At 32.9% G+C, this 18599-nt stretch overlaps 2 pseudogenes; both read left to right on the top strand.

The window, feature by feature from the left end:
- Window positions 1-355: 355 nt before the first annotated feature.
- LOC122586647 lies at window positions 356-4003 on the top strand (annotated as a pseudogene).
- A 4858-nt stretch (window positions 4004-8861) lies between these two features.
- Window positions 8862-18157, top strand: LOC122586646 (annotated as a pseudogene).
- Window positions 18158-18599: the final 442 nt, after the last annotated feature.

Raw genomic sequence — 18599 nt, forward strand, 5'->3', positions numbered from 1 at the left:
CTCTGTGGACTGTAGTGGCATCCGTCCCAAAATAGACGTAAAGACCATTAGAGATGAAGCGCTTTGCATAATGCTAAAAAAAGAAATTAAGAGTCAATTTTACAATTATTATACACATACACATTATTATAAGTTTTAATTAAGAAGTTCAAAAGGCTTTTTTGAGATTGAAACGCTTCTCTAGACAAAGAATATCATAAGTTTTGAACTTGGATAACCGGTTACTCTACTGTACACAATATATATAAGCATAGTCGGTAGGAGAATCCCGCCGTCCATACATTTCCCTTTGTGTGTGTGTGTTTTTCAGTAGTTTAGAAGGTGAAATAGTATCTATCTATCTATAATAATAGTAATGGCGGGAAATGGAGAAGCGGCGATCGGAATAGATTTAGGAACAACGTATTCGTGTGTAGGTGTTTGGCAACACGAACGGGTTGTAATAATAGCAAATGAACAGGGCAACATGACCACTCCTTCCATTGTTGCCTTTAATGATGCTGAGCGTCTGATCGGCGATGCTGCTAAAAACCAAGCCTCCGTCAACCCCGTCAACACCGTTTTTGGTACATATATTACACAATCATCTAGTGTACTTTACATTTCATACATTATAATGTTGCTTGTTTAACTTTAATCAGACTCGACCGGGTGGGTGGGTGTGTTGGGGACTCGGATTCGACTTGCCAAAACCCTGATTGGGATTTTGTGTGGTAAATATATATCTATACTATATTATAAAGCAGATCTCCTCCCTGTCTACATTTTAAGTTTCAACATTCACTTTCTTAAAATGTCTGTATATCATTCTATATTTACCTAATTGTGTAGATTTTAGAAATATAAACTTAAACCATTTTTGTTTTATTTATAATAAAAAGTTGACCATTTTTGTTTTATTTATACGAAAAAATTGACCATATTTTAGTATTTTACCCAAATTTTCACCTGGGTTAGCCAAGTTTGACCTGATCTGTTGAGCGGTTTTTATTCCGCATCAGCTTGATTTGACCTGTTTGACGGCGAACTAACGATTCAACTCCGAGTTTTCACCTGAGTCTGCCTAGTTTTATAACATTAGTTGAGCCAACTTGTTAAAAAAAGAACTGGTGTGGTGATTTTTTGGTAAAACTCTATCTAATAAGTTAAAACTCGGTTAACAGGTCACATTTATAGGGTTGACTTACTTGCTTAATTCTGTCAATGTTTTTAACCTATTTCTAATATACCATGAATAATTATGTTTGAACTCTGAACATGTCATAATTATAATTTTGAATTAGAAGTTCTAATTCGAGTACTCTACGACTAGACAGATTGTTCATTACATGGTAGCCGATGGCTTGCGTACATCCTAGCTAGTTTTGCAACCATTACTTCCTATACATCTTGCATTTGGAAAGGGATACTTACTAAGTTACTATACATCACAATAGAATTTCATGCGACTTATGTTATGGCACAACCTTTATAGCAACTTGTATAACCATATGAAAGCAATATATAGTTATGGTGTATATGGTGTATGAATTTAGTAACTTATGTTACCAACCTTCCCCTGTTTTAGAAAATCTGACTCTTAGTAGATATTGATTGTGTAAAAAGATAGAGTTATGAGAATCCAGTTGGTATACATGCATTAGAATAAAAAAACGTAAAAGTCTACTTGGTCCATCATCCTAAAACAGGTTTAATGACGTACATGTAACATATATATATATTTTTTATCTTCAAACCTCTTTTTCGGATTTGTCATATGTCTCGACTCTCAAATTTCACGGTTAAGACCTATATTTAGGTTTGGTGTTTTAGGACTATGCATCACTACACATCGTAATTCTTTTTTAAATGCTTACATTGTTTATACAAATTTAAGTATCTGAGAACTACATTAGCAAATGACAATATATAAGATCAACAATGTCATGAAAAGATTAGTGGGATTCAATTGAGGTTATAAAATTTTATCAAATGATTTTAGAAGCTGTCAAAAATTACACAGGTCGTCCCTACTTCCAAAATTTACATTGATCGTCCCTACTCTTCATTGAGAGATCTTCAGCGCAGCATCCTCAAACTTTGTTGTGTTAAATGTTACACCATTCAGACAACAATCATTTCCCACAAGCCAACAGGTTAACGCTATAAAGTCAATTTAGCTGAAATTGAAAAACAGTAGTTAAGCTTGATTTTAGCCATTTTGGTTCAAAATTAGATGTGCTTGACTTGAATTACAGTCATTTTTGAGAGACATGGGTTATATTAGTTTCTGATATTTGAATCTGATCTAAGCCACATATGCTACGTTTCTTGTTTGAAAATTTTCAGATGCTAAACGGTTGATTGGAAGGAGGTTTGATGATGCCACTGTGCAGGGAGACATGAAAGTTTGGCCTTTTAAAGTTGTGGATGGACAATGTGGTAAGCCTATGATCGTAGTCACATACAAGGGTGTCGAGAAACAGTTTGCTGCTGAAGAAATTTCTTCTATGGTTCTTACCAAAATGAAAGCGGTGGCTGATGCATACCTTAACGCTAACGTAAAAGCTGCAGTGATAACTGTCCCTGCTTATTTTGACGATTCACAACGTCAATCAACAAAGGATGCCGCTACTGTTGCTGGCCTTGATGTTCTGCGTTTGCTGAACGAACCTACAGCAGCTGCAATTGCCTATGGGCTACACAACAAAGCTACCATAGTTTCTGAAATAAACGTGCTTATCTTTGATTTGGGAGGTGGTACATTTGATGTCTCTCTTCTGACCATTGACAGCGGCAGGTTTGAGGTGAAAGCTGCTGGAGGCGACACTCATTTGGGTGGTGAGGATTTTGATAATCGGATAGTCGAATACTTTGTTGCAGAATTCAATAGGAAATACAAGAAAGATATTAGCAGGAGTTTTAGAGCGCTGGGGAGGTTGAGGGTTGCTTCAGAGAAAGCAAAGAGGATTCTTTCTTCCACAACTCAGACTTTTGTAGAAATTGACTGCTTGTATGATGGTATTGATTTTTCATCAAAAATAACTAGGGCTAAATTTGAGGAGCTTAATATGGATTTCTTTAATAAGTGTATGGAAACTGTGCAAAGTTGTCTGGAGGATACGAAAGTGGAAAAAAACAGGGTTGATGAAGTGGTTATTGTTGGTGGGTCAACACGTATTCCAAAGGTTCAAAGAATGTTGCAGGATTTCTTTGATGGTAAGGACCTCTGCAAGACAATTAATCCAGATGAGGCTGTTGCTTATGGTGCCGCTGTTTTGGCTGCACACATGAGTGACCAGGGAAACCAAACGGTGCGAAGTTTGACATTGTTGGATGTCACCCCTCTTTCTCTTGGTGTGGAGTCAGTTGGAGAAGTCATGGATACTGTGATCCCTAGAAACACACCCATTCCTGTTACAAAGGAGCAGATGCGTTGTACTGTTCATGATTACCAATCTAGTATGCGGTTTAAGGTTTATTAGGGCGAGAGAAGTAGATCGACAGACAACAAGTTTCTGGGTGAATTCTGCATTTCCAACATCCCTCGTGCCCCCAAGGGTGTTACAGAAGCAAAAATATGTTTTGACATTGATGCTGATGGTATTTTGAATGTGTCTGCGGTGGAACCGATAACTGGTCACAATAACAACATCACGATCAATAACAATAGCATGAAACTTAGTAAGAAAGAAATTGATGACATGTTGAATGAGGCAGAACGGTACAGATACGAGGATCAAGAGTATAAAAAGAAAGTAGATGCCTATAATGCATTGGAGGATTACATTTATATCACAAAAACAAATATGAAGGATGGCAGCATCAGGAATAGGCTAAGTTTGAGTAATTTGAAGAAGATGGATGAAGTGGTTGAGGAGGCAATGCAGTGGCTTGCGTTGAACAAGTTAGCAGAAACCAGTGCAATAACGAATAAGAAGAAGGAGCTGGAACGTGTGTGTAACCCAATAATCGGTCAGTTTATTTAAGGAACAAGATTCATCATCCACATACATCTACCCGTGTAATGATGCAGCATAACTTTTCGTGTTCCAAAAACCTGTTTCTGTCATTTTGGTAAGCAATATTTATGCTGGTTTTTTTTTTGGGTATGGTAACTGGAAGTTGGTTTTCTAAGTTGATTTTTCTTGTTATCGGGAACCTGAAGGACATACTTTAATCTCCATATATGGATTTGCAGCTATATGTGTGATGTGAAAACCTTGTGTTTGAAATTTGATCAACATATATAGTTATGAAACACTTCCAGCTTTAACTGTCATACTCATAAAATTTGCATCATTTCCGTTTACTTCTTATAATGTTGCTGTTAAGCTCACCTCATAAATATGTTAATTGGTCTCTGGTATAGTACTTAAGAATATAAAAAGTATATGGTTGTATTGATTTTTATGCGCACTCCTCAAAGGTAGTGGTAAATTTATAATTAGGAGTTGAGGAGATCAGAGATAAAATAGGTGCTGTTAACACCCTGCCAAGGCTAGCTAGCTGAGTATGTTGCATTATATATTTTGTATTAAGTCATGTATATATCGTGTTACAAGTTATATGTAACTGGTTGTATCGTATTAGCTAGGGAGCAGTGAAGGTGTACGTGTTTGCTCAACCTAAAGCTAATATATGAAAGCGAATAAGTCGAACATCATTTTTGTAGACTTACCTTTGAAAGTCTCCCCACTAGACGAACTTGGATGCGTGTTCACTCCCTAAGATGTTCGTTTTGTGATAGTAATATCGAAGCCGGACTCCATTATTTGTTCACTAAATGCATGGTGTCTACCGATTTTATGGAAAGCTATTACCGCATGGTGGGGCTTATCATGAAGTCGTATATCTCGATACCGGCCCCTGTTCCTAATAATCGATCACCGGAAGTTTTTTGAGGGAGTTGTAGAAACCGCCATTTGGATGGCATAGGAACAGAGGCGTAGCCAGTGGGGTGACTAGCGGGTGCTTGGTCCCCCCCAACCAGTCATATATTTCTTTACATGGTTTGTCTATAGTTGAAGGGAAGCTATGTATTTGAGTTTCAGATTCTTTTTTTAAACAACTACAAGGTTGCAGGTTGGGTGTTTTAAGAAGAAGAAGATGATCCTTTTTAAACAACTGGAAGTTAGTTTTTTGTGTAAATTTTTCTTTGTTTTGGGAACCGGTATAAGGACATACTTTAATCTTCATATATATATATATATATGGATGGATCTGCAACTATATATGTGCTATGTGATAAGCTTATGTTTGATCAACATATAATATGTATAGTTAACATATATTGCCGAAGGTAAAGCTAGCTGATCCATCATATAATATACTGAAAACCAGGAAGTCATGCATGTTAACATAAAGCAAAATGGCCTTTGCTCAACCCAAAACCTAATATCTTGATGAAAACCAATAAGTCAATAGTCAATTCACATTTAAGTGATGTAAGTTTTGATCAATTGACACGTATCATTTATGTGAAAATGTTTAGGTTAACCAATTTCACCTGTTGTAGATAAAACATGACCCAAATAGATTAATTTGTAGGTGCATGGGTTGAAAATTGTTACCTCTTCTTTTCCACTACAGAGGTAAAAACCCCATTTCCGCTCTAGGCTATTTGGGCAAATGTCACAACATACAACTGCATATGTTTGTTGTTTGACGTAATGGTTGTGACAGAAAGCGAAACCAGAAAGGAAATAACAAACAGTATAATTCAAAATAACAGGATTTTCACCTGCGATACATGTGGAGGGAGAATACCGTTCATTTTCAACAATACTTAATCTATCTAATTCCAAATACGTAAATACATATATGGCCAATGTAGGTCAAGGCATGGTATGAGAGATAAGTGATTGTCGGGTTAGCCAAGGAGACTGCCTGATAACCAACAAAACAAGGGTCTCAATCAAATCATCAAAACCCTTTGAAAAGAAGAAACATGCAAGTCATCCTCGGCTCTATCATGTCTTGCTACCATTACCATACAATCAGTTTCTAGGTGAGATAACTCCTAATGTTGGTCAAGGTCGTATCTATAGCCAACTGGGTAGAATACATTTATTACGATCACATCTATCATTGATACGGTTATAGAATGTTAGTTTGCCTGGGTAGAATCCTTAATCGCTAAATTGAAATATAAATTATCATACAAATGTTTTCTCAAAAGTTTATCATACCAGTCATACATTTATCTAAGGGACATTACCGCGACTATGCTAAAAAGTTTGAAATATCAAATTCATATATATATATATATATATATATACTTTTGTGCAAGGAAACCACGATATGTTAGTTTATTTAGGTTGAATTCACAACTCTTGATTGAAAACTACTTCATCACGTATATGTTTGCTTAAACTTTTGTCAACCTAAATATTTATGCAAGGAAAATACAACAAGTAAAATTAATATAAAAAAATTCAAAAAAGAAAACAATCAAGTTGGTGGCCAATTGGTAAGGTTTTTGAGTGTGGGAGGATCCACCTACGTTCGAGTCTCATTTCACACATTTGTGGGGTGCATTAATATAAGGTTTTTCCGAAAGTTTTGATTTTCATCCAAAGCATAGGTGATCCAAAGCATAGGTGTAACTTAAGAATATGAGCATGACAAAATGTCGTTTTAAAAAATCAAAAAGTAAGAAACCAAAATAAAAAAAAATTAATTATTAAATGCGAAGTGTCAAAATTCTAATAGATTTGACACTATTCACATTGTATTACAATATTAGAGTATATAATAGATATAGATTTTTTTTTAATGATACAAATCTCTAAAATTTACTGCATATGTTTATAAACGTTTCTAATAAAGCGATCAAGACACATTCTCGATGGATATAAGAAAAGAGAACGAAGATGGAAAGTAGATTATACGTGTCTAAGTTAACTAGCACGGTACCTGCGCAATGTGGCGACAACAATGTGGTGGTGGGGACGACTGTTGGTGGTAAAGGCGGCGTCAAGTGGTGTTAATAATTGATGTAAACGTAATTGATGTAAAAAGTTAATGGAGATTATTTGGATAAATGACTAATATTGTAATTTAATCATTAATGGTATTTTAGATAAGGGATAACTGCAGAAAATAAAAAACAACTTTCTTCCAATTATTCGGGGAAAACCTAGAATCAAATTATAAAAAGTTGATAAACGTTTCTTCATAAAAGTTTCACCATAATTAGTTGTTGTGTATTTAACGGGCTATCAAGGTTGTCTCTAAGCTCTGCAGTGACATCCGTCCTAGTAAAGATCGATCGTTAGAGATTAACGTCTCTTCATAATGCTATAAAAAATAATCAATTAAGAATAAATTTAATCTACTTATAAAAAATACATTAAAAACTTAATTTATTCATATATTTTATATCGAGTATTATATAACACAACAAAACATAATCATAGTCAAAGTATTTTTTAAAAAAAAATAAATAGGAAGAAAGGAATATTATACACATTATTATAAGTTTTATTGAAGAATTCCAAAAGGCTTTCTAAAATTAAAACTCTTTTCTAGATAAAGAATTTCAAAAGTTTTAAGGTTGAATAACCAGGTTACTCTAGTGTGCAATATATTTCTATATAACTAAGAGATGATATAAAAATGCTTATGTGTCTGTTTTTATTATTTGTCAACCAAGTTTTTTGCTTAGGTCTAATTATTTCATACATCTTACTATTATTTCGGAAATAAAATAAGATTAATTTTAATATATTAAATGAGATAAAATACTACATATTTCAAATTTAATATTAAATGTTTTTATTTGGACGGATGCAATATTATATTTTAAGTATAAGTATTAGCAAAAATTTTGTAATCGTTAACTTTAAACTCTTCTAAATTATAGATTTTTTTTATCAATATTATTTAACACATTTATTTAATATTTTTTAATCAATGATACATCTTACATTATATATAATATTCAGTTAATTATGCAACTCTTTTAAAAAATAAAATATTATTTTTTAGAATTTTTGTTCTATTTATGGACTCACACTCAATTAAACGTATTTTTTGCGATAGTTGAGAATAAGAAATATTTGAAAGATTTAGTTAAAAATGATAATATTATTAATATACAACTAAATTTATTTTTTCTTTTATAAATATTAATATATTTGTAATCTATCTGATTATTCTAAGAATTTTATTAAATTTATTTTTTTATTTGTTTTTAAAACAATAAATTGATAAATTAAAAATTACTTACTATTTCTGTATATATAATTAAAAAAGAACAATTTTAGACTAACGCGGTATGTCTTTTCTTTTGGCAAGTAATTTTTTTTATTATATGTCAGTTTGTTGTTAATTTTTTTTTTAAAGATATATTATAATATTTTCTACTAAATTTATTACATTATAGTGTCAACAACTTTTAAAAATGATATATTATTTATTTATTATAATATTACCGTTTAACGTATAAGTTTAATCTAATAATATAAGCATGTAGGAGATTTGGGTAATAATCAATCCTACTAAATTAATAGGATTGTAACATGTGAAAAATCAGGGGGTGAGATTAGGAAAGAGAATTAGTGAATTCTATGTGTTGACAAGTGAATATGTTAGGAGGATTTTTAGGAGAATTGGTTAGGAGGATTTAACATTTTTTCCGGGAGATTTCTCCATCTTGATTTTTAATTGAAAATCAAAGGACAACATTAAAACACATTTTTTAATCTTGTCCGATAGATTTTTAAGAAGTGTGTTAGGGTAACTCTGCTTCCTATAAGGATACAGAGCCTACTACTACTGGTAGGTTAATCCCGCTGTCCATACTTTCCCCTCATTGTGTATGTGTGTCATGTTTCGGTTTAGAAAGTGAAATATATATATAGTCTATAATAATAGTAATGGCGGGAAATGGACAAGCGGCGATCGGAATAGATTTAGGAACAACATATTCGTGTGTAGGTGTTTGGCAACATGAACGAGTACAAATAATTGCAAATGAACAGGGTAACCGTGAACGAAATATGAACAACAATTATAGTTAATCAGTCGGCCCGATTTAGACCGATTATTATTATTATTATTCAAAAGTTGATTACAGACAGAGAAGATGACCTTAATCAAAGAGATTAAGATTTAATAAACGAATTACAAATGAATTAAAATTGATCTAGATGATCAAATTATTATGAAGAAAAATATATCGAAAATATAGAGAGAAAACAGAATAAGTGTGTGTGAAAATTATGATCGATCCTAAAGACTGGAACCCTAGTTGGGTTTTTATAGCAGCATAGTTTTCACCGTCTTTTCTTTGAGTCCCTCAACTTCTTTATTTGACATAATAGATCCAAAGCTGCCAATGTTACAGAATCGTTCTTGAACTTTTACTAACATGCTGAAATTACTCCAAACCTGCATTAACTTGAAAGTGTGTAAGTATTTAAGATTGTAAACTTAACATCCCCCCTCAATCTTAATACTGAATAAATCTTTAAGTCCTAACCTAGAACTTAAAACACTATGTTGACCATAACTCAAACTTTTAGTGAAAATGTCAGCAATGTTATCTTTTGAATCAAGTTTTATGACTTTGATTAAACCTGCATTAAGCTTTTCCCTTACAAAATGAAGATCAATTTCCAAATGCTTTGTTCTTTCATGAAAAACTGGATTACCAGCAATTTGAATTGCAGATTTATTATCACAAAAAATACTTATAGGAAGGACATTATCAATTGTTAAGTCATGTAAGAGATGTATGATCCAAAGGACTTCACAAGTAACTGATGCCAAGGCCCTATATTCTGCTTCTGCAAAAGACCTGGCAACAGTATGTTGCTTTTTACTTTTCCAGGATATAAGAGATCCTCCCAAATATATTCCAAAACCAGTAACAGATCTTCTTGTATTCAAACACCTTCCCTAATCAGAATCAACAAATGCACATAAATCTAACTTATCATTACTAATAAATTCAATACCTTTACCTGGGGAGAGCTTTAAATACCTTAAAACCCTGAATGCAAGTTTTAAATGTTCCTCAGTAGGAGCATGCATAAACTGGCTTAAAGCATGAACTGAATAACTGATATCAGGTCTTGTTAAAGTAAGATATATCAATTTTCCAATAAGTTTCTGATAAACAGAAATATTAGACAACAATTTTTTCTTTTCACCAGTTCTAGAGATAGTATAATTAACCTCCATAGGAGTTCTCATGGGCTTACATCCAAGTAAACCAAACTTATGCAATAATTCCATGCAATATTTCCTTTGAAAGAGACAAATTCCTTTGGAATTATACAAAACTTCAATACCAAGAAAGTATTTGAGTTTTCCCAAATCTTTGATCAAAAATTTAGTTTGTAAAAAACTTTTAACCTTTTCTATTTCATTCACATTGTTACCAGTTAGAACAATATCATCAACATACACTAATAAAGCAAGAAACACAGAATTTGCATTGTACACATGTAAAGAGCAATCACTTTTACTTTGTTCAAATCCATATTCACATAGAGCATGATTAAGTTTTTCATTCCATTGCCTAGGTGCTTGTTTTAAGCCATACAATGACTTAATCAATTTACACACTTTGTTACTACTAGAATCATAATACCCTTCAGGTAGACACATATAAACATCTTCATGAAGATCACCATAAAGAAAAGCATTATTAATGTCTAATTGATATAAAGGCCAATTATTATGTACTGCTATAAAAAGTAAACATCTAATAGTAACCATTTTTACCACTGGAGATAATGTTTCATCATAATCTATTCCTGCCCTTTGACTATATCCTTTAGCAACAAGTCTTGCTTTATACCTCTCTATTTCACCACTAGCTTTATATTTGATTTTATAAATCCACTTGCATCCTATAGGTTCTCTCCCTTTAGGAAGATCCACAATTTCCCAAGTATTATTTCTATGTAATGCTTCCATTTCATTATTCATAGCTTAAACCCAATTTAAATCTTTAGATGCTTCAAAAAAATTCTTAGGTTCCATACTTTTATTAAGATTAGAAACAAAATAGAAATTTTCAGTACTTAAATTTGAATAACAGACAACTTTGTCAATACTATATTTGACATTTCCTACAACAAAATCTTTAAAATGATTTGGAACTTTGTGAGTTCTTTCAGATTTTCTAATGTTAGCAGTTTGAAACACATTATCTTGATCAATAATTTCATTAAAGATATCAGCATCAATTCCCTCAGAATTATTGTTATCATCAAGTGTTGCAGTTGATTCATGCTCTGTAGTAGTCTTAGAATTATCATTCCTGTTACTGCCAGACTATTCTGAATTAGAAAATTCATGAACTGTGGTAGAATTAGGATGAGTTCTTAGATCACCAGATAGATTAGAATCTTTGTCATCACTTATGTTTTTGTCCTTCTCTTCATCATAGGGAATATGGTCATTGTAGTTGTCATTTTCAGAAAACCAAGTATTGAAAAAATTTAAATGATTTATGGAATTATCTTCAGAATTTTGAAAAGAATTTTCATTGTTTTTCATTTTAAAAGGATAAATAGTTTCATAAAATTTAACATCTTATTTTTGAGTCCAAACTATAAAGTCTATAACCCTTTTTTCCATTACCATAACCAATGAAAACACATTTTTCAGCTCTATTACTAAATTTATCAAAGTTATTTAAAATAGTGGCATAACAAAGACAACCAAAAGACCTTAAATGGGACAGAGAAGGATCTTCATTATATATCACATAATAAGGAGACACACCATTTAGCACAGGAGAAGGAAGCCTGTTAATCAAATAAGTTGCAGTTAAAATACACTAAGTTCACATATTAAGAGGTAATCCCCCTGAAACATAAGGGACCTTGCTACATTAAGAAGGTGCCTATGTTTCCTTTCAACAATCCCATTTTGTTGAGGAGTGTAAGCAATAGTGGTTTGATGTAAAATTCCTTTGTCACTGCAAAACTGTTTCATATTTGAATTTACAAACTCAGAACCATTGTCTGTTCTTATAACTTTTATCCTTGTTTCAAACTGATTTTCCAAAAGTGAACAAAACTCTTTGAAATTACAAAACACTTCATCTTTAGTTTTTATAAGATAAGTCCAAACAACTCTTGAAAAATCATCCATAATTGTTAAGAAAAATCTATACCCTACCCTTCCTTGCTTACAATTTTATAAGGCCCCCACAAGTCCATGTGAATAAGATCACCAACTTGTTTAGAAATATGATCATTAAGAGGGAAAGGTTCCCTTGTCTGTTTTGCCTTATGACAAATATCACAAGGCATAGTATCAGGATTATCATCAATATTAATTTTATCTTTAAGAACAGTTAAAACTTGATGTGTAGGATTACCCAATCTGCTATGCCACAAAGTTTGAGACACATAACAAGTATATACACAATTATTAGACACACCTTGACAAGTAGCATGATCATCAAGCACATATAGACCATCTCTCTGACTACCAGTCCAAAGAGTGGTTCTTGTTTTCAAATCCTGAATATAACATTTATTTTCATCAAAACCTATAAACCTTTTACTATCTTTAGCAAGTTTATGTATACTCAAAAGGTTTACACAATATTCAGGTATAACAAGAACATCAAACAATGTTACCATCTTATTTAATTTAAGATCTCCAATCATAACAATTTTAGCAATAGTTCCATTAGGATGGCCAACATTAAGGTTAAGATTAGACACATCTATTCCATTTTCAATTTTATCAATACAATATGTCATGTGTTGATTTGCACCAGAATCATTAATCCAACCTTTATGTTTTATTTTAGAATTATCATTATTAGCACAAAAGAATTTATCAAAATTTTGATTGAAAAAAGTATTTGCATTGTAAAAAATACCTGCCATATTGGCATGATTTACAGTAACTTCATTTTTGTCACTCAAAAGGTTCATAAGCTTGATCATCTGTTCATTAGAAAGAGATAGAGAAGTAGAAGAACTAGCACCAGACTTATCAGAAGTATGCACAGATTTTTCAGAAAAGGCATTATTATTATAGATATTCTTTTGTGAATGTTGAGGTTTTGATAAGTGGATTTCTTTTTACAACTAGGTGGATAACCAACTAACTCAAAACATCTATCAACAGTATGCCCTACACCTTTGCAGTGTGTACAATTAAGACTGGTATTAGGTCCTCTATTAAAATTATTGTTACTATTAAATCTTCTTTTATTATCCACAAATTTAGAAGCAAAAACACTTGTAGTTGATTTATTATTAACAGAATGCACAGAAGCAAGCTTATGAGATTCTTCTCTAGACAGCAAAGCATAAGCAGATTTCACATATGGCAATGGATCATGAGTAAGAATTTGACTTCTGACAGAATTATATGACTCATCTAGACCCATTAATAACTGCATTAGTTTTATCAATTGATTATGTTCTTAAAAATCCTTAGCAGCATGACAAACACAAGCAGGAAGTTTAATTAAAGCATCAAACTGTTTCCACAAAGAATTAAGTTTATGATAATATTCTGATAATGCAGTACCATTCTGACATAGAGAATTTATCTTATTATGCAAATTAAAGGTAACAACACCATCAACTTTATCATAAGTTTCTTTAAGTTCACTCCAAACAACAGAAGCATTTTTTGAGAAAATTTGTCCAAGATATAATTCTTCAGTGACACAATTAAGAATCCAAGATAAGACAACAGCATTACACCTATCCCATTGCTGGGCCAAAATGTCATTATTAACAGGCCTAAGACAAGTACCATTTCAAGAAATATTAAACAGATCAATTAGACAATGAAAAAATAAATCAATCAACCAATAATTTCTTCTCAAAATAAATAAAAATTGATTAAAAATATATCTTAATCCCACACCAGAATCAGTGACAGGATTCCTGGCCTCTCAAATGAAGGTAGGTCAAGTATTAACCTTGGTGTTTTTATGAGAAAAAGATAAGAAAAATTTAATATATATTTATATAAAAATCTGTTTTGAGAAAGAAAAAAAATAAAAAATAAAAAAATAATCAGATTTAAACACAAATAATGAAGGAAAAGAAGAAGATAACAATACAGTGCTTTAATTGCAGATGGTAGAAGAACCCTAGATTTTCAACTTGATTCGCTTAGTCAAGTGAAAAATCCAGGATCTGAAATAGAAGAACTTAGATCTTATCAGCAGCGGAATCAACAAGATCGAATACCAGAAAAAAACCCCCAAAAATTAGGGTTTCTATGATTCAAGGTTTCGAGATCGAAATACGCCTTGAATCAAAAAAACAAACCGGAAATAATCAACACCGATCAGAGTAACTTGGCTTTGATACCATGAACGAAATATGAACAACAATTATAGTTAATCAGTCGGCCCGATTTAGACCGATTATTATTATTATTCAAAAGTTGATTACAGACAGAGAAGATGACCTTAATCAAAGAGATTAAGATTTAATAAACGAATTACAAATGAATTAAAATTGATCTAGATGATCAAATTATTATGAAGAAAAATATATCGAAAATATAGAGAGAAAACAGAATAAGTGTGTGTGAAAATTATGATCGATCCTAAAGATTGGAACCCTAGTTGGGTTTTTATAGCAGCATAGTTTTCACCGTCTTTTCTTTGAGTCCCTCAACTTCTTTATTTGACATAATAGATCCAAAGCTGCCAATGTTACAGAATCGTTCTTGAACTTTTACTAACATGCTGAAATTACTCCAAACCTGCATTAACTTGAAAGTGTGTAAGTATTTAAGATTGTAAACTTAACAAACCGCACCACTCCTTCAGTTGTTGCCTTTAATGATGTAGAGCGCATGATCGGAGATGCTGCTAAATATCAATTCTCCGTAAACCCCGTCAACACCGTTTTTGGTATATATTAATTATTACACAATGATCTAGAGTACTTTACATACATTATAATGTTGCTTGTTTAACTTAGACTCGACTTGGCGAAAACCCGGCCTGATTGGGATTTTATATGGTAAAGATATATTTTTTAAAATTATACTCCTCAATTGTGTAGAAATTATACTTAGGGTTTTATTAAAAAAAAAATTTGACCATTTTTTACCCAAATTTTCACCTGGGTTATCCAAGTTTGACCGTAGTTTGACCTGTGTTGACCTGATCTGTTGACCGGTTTTTATTCCGCGTCTGCTTGATTTGACCTGTTTGAAGGCGAACCCATGATTCAAATCCGAGTTTTCACCTGAGTCTGCTTAGTTTTATAACATTAGTTGAGACAAATTGGAAAAAAAGAACTGGTTTGGTAAAATTCAATCTAATAAGTTAAAACCCGGTTAACCGGTCACATACATAGGGTTAAAATATTTGCTTAATTCTGTCAATGTTTCTAACCTATTTCTAATATCACATGAATAATTATGTTTGAACTATGAACATGTCATAATTATAATTTTGAATTATGTATACTAGAAGTTCTAATTCGAGTACTCTACGACTAGACAGATTATTCATTACAAGTAGCCGATGGCTTGCGTACATCCTTGCTAGTTTTGCAACCATTACTGTTTTCCTCTCTACACTCATCTTGGATTTGAAACGGGATACTTACTAAGTTACTATTATGTTATGGCACAACCTTTATAGCTACTTGTATAACCATATGAAAGCAATATATAGCTATGGTATATGAATAACTTTTTTTCTTTTAGTAACTTATGTTACAGACCTTCTCCTGTTTTAGAAAAGCTGAATCTTAGTATTTATTTATATAAGTGTAAAAAGATAGTGTCATGACTCATGACCTATAAAAGTTCTTCCAACACAACAATGTTTTACATCTTAATGGTCTATTCTTTTAAATTAAGACTCTTGCTATGAGAATCCAGTTGGTATACATGCATTAGAATAAAAAAAAAATAAAAGTATACTTGAAGCATCATCCTAAAACAGGTTTAATTTAATCAATGTTTGACATGTAACATAATCCTTTTATCTTTAAACCCCTTTTTTGGATTTGTCATGTCTCAACTCTCAAATCTCACAGTTAAGACCTATATATAAGTTTGGTGTTTTAGGACTATGCATCACTACACATCGTACTTCTTTTCTAAATGCTTACATCGTGGATACAGAATTAAGTATCTGACAACTACATTAGCAAAAGAGAATAGATCAACCATGTAATGAAAAGATTAGTTGAATTTACTAGGATTCATCTGAGATTATAAAATTTTATCAAATGATTTTAGAAGCTGTCAAAATTTACACGGGCCGTCCCTACTTTCAAAATTTACATTGATCGTCCTTACTGTTCATAGAGAGTAGTCAAGCTCCACTACTAAAAAGGTTAATGCTAAAGAGTCAGTTTAGCTGAAAATGAAAAACAGTAGTCAAGCTTGATTTTAGGTTCAAAATATGATGTGCTTGATTTGAATCAAAGTCATTTTGAAAGACATGTGTTCTATTAGTTTCTGAAATTTGAACCTGATATAAGACCCATATGCTTTTTTTCTTGTTTGAATTTTTCAGATGCTAAACGGTTGATTGGAAGGAGGTTTGGTGATGCCACTGTGCAGGGCGACATGAAAGTTTGGCCTTTTAAAGTTGTGGAAGGACAATGTGGTAAGCCTATGATCATAGTCACATACAAAGGTGTTGAGAAGCAGTTTGCTGCTGAAGAAATTTCTTCTATGGTTCTTACCAAAATGAAAGCGGTAGCTGATGCATACCTTAACACTAATGTGAAAGCCGCAGTGATAACTGTCCCTGCCTATTTTGATGATTCACAACATCAATCAACAATGGATGCCGCTACTGTTGCAGGCCTTGATGTTCTGCGTTTGCTGAACGAACCTACAGCAGCTGCAATTGCTTATGGGCTACATGAGAAAGATACCATAGCTTCTGAAATAAATGTGCTTATCTTTGATTTGGGAGGTGGTACGTTTGATGTCTCTCTACTCACCATTGACAACGGCAGGTTTGAGGTGAAAGCTGCAGGTGGGGACACCCATCTGGGTGGTGAGGATTTTGATAATCGAATGGTGGAATACTTTGTTGCAAAGTTCAATAGGAAATACATGAAAGATATTAGCAAGAATTTTAAAGCGTTGGGGAGGTTGAGTGTTGCTTCAGAGAAAGCAAAAAGGATTCTTTCCTCCACAACTCAGACTTTTATAAGTATTGACTGCTTGTATGATGGTATTGATTTTTCATCAATGATAACCAGGTCTAAATTTGAGGACCTAAATATGGATCTCTTTGATAAGTGTATGGAAACTGTGGAAAGGTGTCTGGAGGATGCGAAAGTGGAGAAAAACAAGGTTGACGAGGTAATCATTGTTGGAGGGTCAACTCGTATACCTAAGGTTCAAAGAATGTTGTAGAACTTTTTTGATGGTAAGGAACTCTGCAAGACAATTAATCCTGATGAGGCTGTTGCTTATGGTGCCGCCGTTTTGGCTGCACACTTGAGCGGCCAGGGAAATGAAATGGTGCGAGACTTGACATTGTTGGATGTCACCCCTCTTTCACTTGGTGTGGAGACAGTTGGAGAAGTTATGAGTACCGTGATCCCTAGAAACACACCGATACCTGTTACAAAGGAGGAGATGTATTGGACCTCTTGTGACAACCAATCTACTCTACGGTTTAAGGTTTATCAAGGGGAGAGAAGTAGAGCGAGAGACAACAAGTGGCTAGGTGAATTCGTACTTTCTGACGTTCCTCTTGCCCCTTAGGGTGAAACAAAAGCAAAGGTATGTTTTGACATTGACGCCGATGGTATTTTGAATGTGTCTGCGGAAGAACCGATAACTGGTCAAAAAAACAACATCACGATCAAGAACAATAGGATGAAACTTAGTAAGAAAGAAATTGTAGACATGCTGAAAGAGGTAGAACGATACAGATACGAGGATCAAGAGTATAAAAAGAAAGTAGATGCCTATAATGCATTGGAGGATTACATTTATATCATAAAAACAAATATGAAGGATGGCAGCATCAGGAATAGGCTAAGCTGGAGTAATTTGAAGAAGATGGATGAAGTGGTTGAGGAGGCAATGCAGTGGCTTGAGTTAAACAAGTTAGCAGAAACCAGTGCAATAATGAATAAGAAGGAGGAGCTGGAACGTGTGTGTAACCCAATAATCGGTCAGTTTATTTAAGGAACAAGGAAGATTCATCATCCACATACATCTACCCGTGTAATGATGCAGCATAACTTTTCATGTTTAAAAACCCTGTTTCTGTCATTTTGGTAAGCAATATCTATGCTGTTTTTTTTCTTTTTTTTTTGTATGGTAACTGGAAGTTGGTTTTCTAAGTTGATTTTTCCTGTTATCAGTAACCTGAAGGACATACTTTAATCTCCATATATGGATTTGCAGCTATATGTGTGATGTGAAAAGCTTGTGTTTGAAATTTGATCAACATATAGAGTTATGAACACTTCCAGCTCTAACTATCATAATCATAAAATTTGCATCATTTCCGTTTCCTTCTTATAATGTTTCTGTTAAGCTCACCTCATAAATATGTTGGTCTCTGGTATAGTAAGAATATAAAAGTATATGGTTGTATTGATTTTTATGCATGGTGTCCACCGATATTTGGAAAGCTATTACCGCATGGCAGGGCTTATCATGAAATCGTA

This window comes from Erigeron canadensis, chromosome 2, assembly GCF_010389155.1.
Source record: "Erigeron canadensis isolate Cc75 chromosome 2, C_canadensis_v1, whole genome shotgun sequence".
NCBI classification, from domain to species: domain Eukaryota; kingdom Viridiplantae; phylum Streptophyta; class Magnoliopsida; order Asterales; family Asteraceae; genus Erigeron; species Erigeron canadensis.